The sequence below is a fragment of the Hippoglossus stenolepis genome, chromosome 11 (genome assembly GCF_022539355.2).
Source record: "Hippoglossus stenolepis isolate QCI-W04-F060 chromosome 11, HSTE1.2, whole genome shotgun sequence".
NCBI classification, from domain to species: Eukaryota; Metazoa; Chordata; class Actinopteri; order Pleuronectiformes; family Pleuronectidae; genus Hippoglossus; species Hippoglossus stenolepis.
This window is the reverse complement of record NC_061493.1, coordinates 1,642,249-1,648,560: the sequence shown is the minus strand read 5'-3', so window position 1 is coordinate 1,648,560 and position 6,312 is coordinate 1,642,249.

The window sequence follows — 6,312 nt, the reverse complement described above, 5'->3', positions numbered from 1 at the left end:
CCTTTGACCGATGATTTTAAACAAGAGTTAGACAGAGCTGTTCACCGTCATCAAAACACAAGACAATCATTTTCTTTTGGAGGAATGCTGTTTATCTCTCTCTGGTAAAGTTCAGGGACTAAAGGAGGCTCATGATGAAACAGCACTTTGAATTACATCCTTATCATGATGGGGATGTTTATGCACCTCAGTCTCACTCAGAGTCTCAGTCTTCAGTTGGCACTCAAAGCAAGCCGGGCTAACACGAGGGCCCTATGACTGATGATGTAATACCTAAAATATTCACACAACCTGTACAGTACACTATCTGCTGGGTAATAGATAAGGCCTGGGTACAGTGTGTGGAGAGCAAAGGGCAGAGTGACAACTTTCCACAGTGAAATGGAGGGTGAGGGACAAATGTTTCTGGGTTTATAGTCCCATGGGGATAATTAAATGCTCTGAATTACAATAACAGGGACACACCCCCTGTCACACCCCCTGTTAAATTGGTGTGCTTGTGGGCCATTGTATTTATCAAATGGAGATTTATGGCTATGTGTTTGCATCTGTGCAAGGCGTTGAGTGAAACCTCTCCTTTTATGGCTCCGGAGTTTCCTTCCTGAGAAATCGATCGACAGACACAAATGAATGAAAGGAGGCCCGCTTTGAAAGCATAGTCTGTTTGAAAGACGTATTCCTGCCCAGTAGGTACAGTTGCTTGATTTTACTTTCAGGTACACACATATTAACAGACAGTAATACTCTTAGACCCTCGATTCCTATCTAAGAACTCTTTGTGCAAAAAGGTGTCTAATGACAGATGTATGCGTTTTCCATTTCTGCTGAGTTTCTACTATTGAAGTCTACAGATTAAAAAGTAAACAAAGAAATAAACAAAGGAACCGATACATTTCAGTTTGTTTAATCAGTGAGAAAATATTTGGCATGTGATCTGCACATGTGTACTCTGGGTTCGATTTCTACTGTGCTGACTGTGCAGCCAAGTCTGAGTCACGTCATCCACTTTTTCCGGCAGCTCTCTATTGTCCTCTGCTGGCAGAGCTTCTCTTTCATAATGACCTGTATTTCTCTGACCCAATTTATCCTCAGACTGTAGTTTCAGCAGCAGCGTAACTGTATCCTCTGGCTGTTCTCTGGTCAACAGAGGGGGGGGGGGACACCATCCATATATTGCACTTTGTACGATACAGTGATGGCATTATTTCAGTACTTAAAATGATATGTAAAATTGACATGTCAAAATCTCTGCTTTCTGCTTTACTGTGGTGAATGCAGCTATCAGCTATACTGATAGAGAGGGTGCAGCCAGCAGGGAGATGGATGTGGACTCACAGCTTCTCATAGTGGGCCTCAAACACCTGCTGCCTTCACGTACAGAACCCTGCCTTCATCTGGACGCTGTGGGAAAATGATAGCAAACAGCAGCCCTCATAACACCTGATGTCGTTCTCAGTCTTGTCACTGGGGACCAACCTGGAACAGACAGTTCAACAAGGTGTAAATGTCCTTGCAAATGTGATTACACTGTATTCAAAAAGTTTAGCTAAAAATTTCAAGGCCCATAAAAATACATTTTTGAGTTACACTTTGACTTTATTCAACTTAGAACTCTGTTAAATGCAGGTAACATTATTTTACATGATGTAACAAATTTCACTTAGTAACTTACAAGTTAGTTAAATCTGTATGCTGTACCCTCTTGGAATCTTCAGTTTATACGTGACCATATTTTTTATTATGGTATATTCATGCTTTTTATGGTCAAGCCTCATGCTTATACCTTATTGTGCAGTTTCAGCTGCACTGTTACAGAAACATTGGGCCTCATTCAGGGTCATATTCATTCTCTAAATCTACAGCAGGTGGTGTTAAAGTGCATGTGTTGCTCTCACATGTTCCATCTGCAGTGAGGATCCTGTGGACGTTCTTATTCTCTGGCTAATGATTAACAGCTCAAAAAGCAACACACTGAAACTGACACACTGTGCTTGAATCACAGGTCAGTATATCTTATAGTTTATTTCTGGGACCCTTGAATTAAAACCCATGAAGATGGTAAGCCCTCTTCATGTCTTGCTTATGTTTGAAGGTCTCTCTGAACCTGCTATCACATACTAAATAACACTGCAGGTGAACTGCTTTGAAATGATTCCTGATCTACGCCTTTAAAAGGTACAAAAGAATATGGGAGGTAAGGAATACTTTATGTACCCATAGGGAAACTTGCCTTGGGCTCCAGGCCACTGCGTCATAGAACACGTATCACAAAAACACATACATACAAATACATAGAACCTACATGTATCACAATACACATAGTCACACACACACACACACACACACACACAAGTACAAACATGCTACCCGTATCACCCTACACATGCATCCTACATTCAGACGTGTGTAGTAAACACGCTAACATTCACATGCTGGGTGTAAACCAGTGGTAGGCAGTGTAGTTAATGATAAGACCACACACTTATAAATACGTAGGTGTGCACCTAGGCAACAAACTGGACTGGTCTGGTAATACAGATGCCCTCTACCGAAGGGGGCAGAGCAGGATCTTCTTCCTGAGGAGGCTGAGGTCATTTGATGTCTGTACTGAGTCAGTGGTGGCAAGTGTCCTTTTTTACACGGCTGTCTGGTGGGGAGGGAATACAATGAACAGGGACACCAAGGCGCTGGACAGACTGGTAAAAAAGGCTCGGACCAACTGGAGACTGTGGTGGAGAGATACACAAGAATAAAGTGCAGGCCGTCGTCAAGGACGGTAGTAGTAGTCCTTTTAAAACAAATAGATAGATAGATAGAGATAAAGTGTCACAAAGTACTCCTACTTGTTATTTAGTATCTTGATGTAGGATTTTTTCTTGTCAGTCTCATATTTTATGCATGTGGGATCACACAGAATCTTAACTGGATCAGGAGCAATAAAATGTACCATGTCTGGTTTGGAGTGAACAGTGTTGTGTGTGTGTGTGTGTGTGTGTGTGTGTGTGTGTGTGTGTGTGTGTGTGTGCGTCACTTGTGTGTTTCTTAAAGAGGAACAGCTTTGGAAATTACTCAGGAAACTGTTGATCAACCTGTAGATTTCATCAAGTCAGTTTGCCTCACATCAACAGACAAATGTTGACAAATCAAACATCTTAAATAACTCACATGTAGACAACAACCAAAACAAAAAGGTTATTGACAATTTGAAATGTATATAAAAACACACAAGACTGTTATCACAAATTCACACTGGAATGCTGTTCACACGTGATATTAAAATAGAAATTATTCAAATGTGATATATCTTTTACTTCATGCACGTGAAGATCACGTGCTTCAGGTCATATCGGAATATTTCCTGAGAATGTGAATAATTAGTAAATAAGTTTGCACAGGTCAGTATGGTCTGTAAAATAAAAAATAAACCGAATAAAAATAGATCTATTCAGCACGATGGAAGATGTGTTTCTACAGCTGACACCTGATGGAGTCAAATTGGTTTTGCATTAGTGCATGTGTCATTCTTTTTTTAATTCATAGTATTGTTAAAGGAACCCTCTGTAAGTAAGATATTACCATTCTTTGTCAGTGACGTCACACTGCACACAAACTATGATCCTCAATCTTGTTTCGAGAGAAACTTCCTTTTGTGCCAGTTACAACAGGGTTTCCACAGAGTAAACCAATAAGCCAAGTGACACAGCCACAGGCGAATGTGAATCGAGGGGGGGGGGGGTCACCATAACCTACAATATTTCAAGTGCATGGCCTGCAATACAGCACAATTAAAGATATATTTAGCTGTTGATCAGAGATCTGTCATCAGGTGAACAGAAAAAGCAGTGAACGAAAAAGGCTTGTACTGTGCATCTGTCTTCAGTTAAAAGTGAAATGTTCTTCCATGGTGGATTGTTGCCAGGAGGAGGAGGGGTTCTGCAGTGTTGTGGAGTAGATAATGTTTAATAGACCCAGGAAGCCGATGGACATGTTTACTGACCTGCTGACACTGATCAAAGGTCTGTACAGATTTCAGGTTGTCAGAAAAGTAAACCACAAAGTTGCATTAGCTTTTTTCATATTGATTACTTCATATTTTATTTTACTCATCTAAGTATATAGCAATATCAAAATATAAAAAGAAAATGGTGTGAGCATTACCAGAAAAACAAATGAGTGCAGCTTTACATCTGATACAAACAGGAACATTTTTATTTAAAAAAAAGTAAAATACCTAATTTCAAGAATATAAAATATAAAATGGAAAAGAGCTGAAGACTTCTAAAAAACGGATTTGGCTTTGAACCCACAGATGTGATTTATTGGTCTTATAGGTAAAAAAAACCAAGATTTTTATACAGGAATGAGGTCACTGTGTGAAAGTGTCACCAAAGCTTCTTAGCAGTGAGAACTGGATTTGGAAAGTCAATGGTAAATAATCTGTATTAATATGGCGCAATTCCAGTCTTAATGAGCACTTAAAGTGCTTTACAGTACAGTTTTCACACACTCATTCATATTGTACATCTATGTGCAGCACTTTCTCTATCACACATCTATCACACATCACTCACACATTATGTACAATTGAATGGGGGCCATTTGGAGTTCAATGTCTTCCCCATGGACACTTCGGCATGTGGAATGGGGGACACAGGGATCGAACTACCATCTGGCTTGTGGATCACACTTTCTAAGCCACAACCGCCCCCAAACTTGATCACATCTGCTCTGCTCTATCGAATTAATGCTTATTTCTTTATTAGGATCAGCAGATATGTTGACATATTAGACAGGGTTGAACTGTCATATACATACCGGTGGGTATTTATGAAGCATATAAACTGATCAAAGGTAAGTCTCTACTCAGGTAAAGACACCAATTTGACTATGATAAATCATTACACTGCATTCACAGCAGTGTAAAGCTGGAATATGACTCAGCTGTTGTGTCTGTGGAGCCTCAGACAGTATGGTCCATGTATCAGGCGCTAAGCTTGACACACACACACACGTAAAACATTAAATAAAAATGCCTTTACATACACAGACACGTTAAAAGACTCCATTTATCAATAACTTGTTGAGCCCTTTATATAATTTATGTGCACAGATTTCCTATTATTGGCTAAATATTCTTTTTTAAAGGCAGTAAAATTCACGGATAAAATAGTTACTATTACTGTTATTTCCAGCAAATGTTAAAAAACAATTAATTCAGGGTTAGGGATCTATTGGCAGAAATTGAATACAATTTAGTTTCATCCAAATTGTACGAATTGGTGTTTTCTTCACCCTAGAATGTGCCGCTTATATTTAAATACTTCAAATTTACATCAGGAGCGGGTCCTCTCTACAAAGGCTGCCATGTTTTTTACAGTAGCCCAGACTGGTTTGTCTGACAACAGAAGGCTACCACAGGTTCTCTTTCATGTTTGGAAGGGGAGTGAGGGGGTATTCAGCTAAAATATTCAGTATTCAACAGAAAGTCAGCGGTTCGATCCCAGTCCCATCTGCATGCCCAAGTGTCCTTGGGCAAGATACTGAAGCCCAAATTGCCCCTTATAGAAAAAAAGTGCTGTCCATAGATGCACTGTATGAATGTGTGAATGGGTGAATGGCAAAACTGGTGGTCAGCAAGACTAGAAAGGTGCTATATAAATACAAACAATTTACCATGTCATTATTCTACACACTGAACCTTTAAAATTATAACAAAATAAATCAGTATACATATTTAAACAACAAAAAACAAATCTAACAAAAACAAATACCCTTATTGTAACTGTATCAAAATAAACTGCAAAATAAAGCAGCCATGCCTTGTATCAAAATAAACTACTGTATTTGTGTATTTTAAAAATACCCAAAAATACTTTCCCAAGTGAAATCACATCACTAAAAAGCTACTTCGATTGGGGTGTATTCCTTTAACAATTAATTATTTAGTTAGCAACCATTAGACACATATTTGGAAGTTGTTAACAAACATGTGGGCGGGAAAACGACCTTGTGGCGTGCATTTTCAATTATAATGCCCACGCAGTCTTATTCAATCGATCGATTGAGTTATTCAAGAACAATTCTCAGGCAACAAAAAACAGCCCCCACTAAGTTACACATCTAGACTTAGAGAAGTTGTGAGCTACAACTAAAGCCAGTGGTGGAATGGATAACAACCTATTGTTTCATGGCTTTGCAGCACCACCTTGTTAATGACAATAAGGCACAAACACGTGTGTATTTACTAAGACAAACTATCTCGTGGCATTATAAAGTAATGTTGTACTACAACTCTGAAACGCTTTGTAGTTT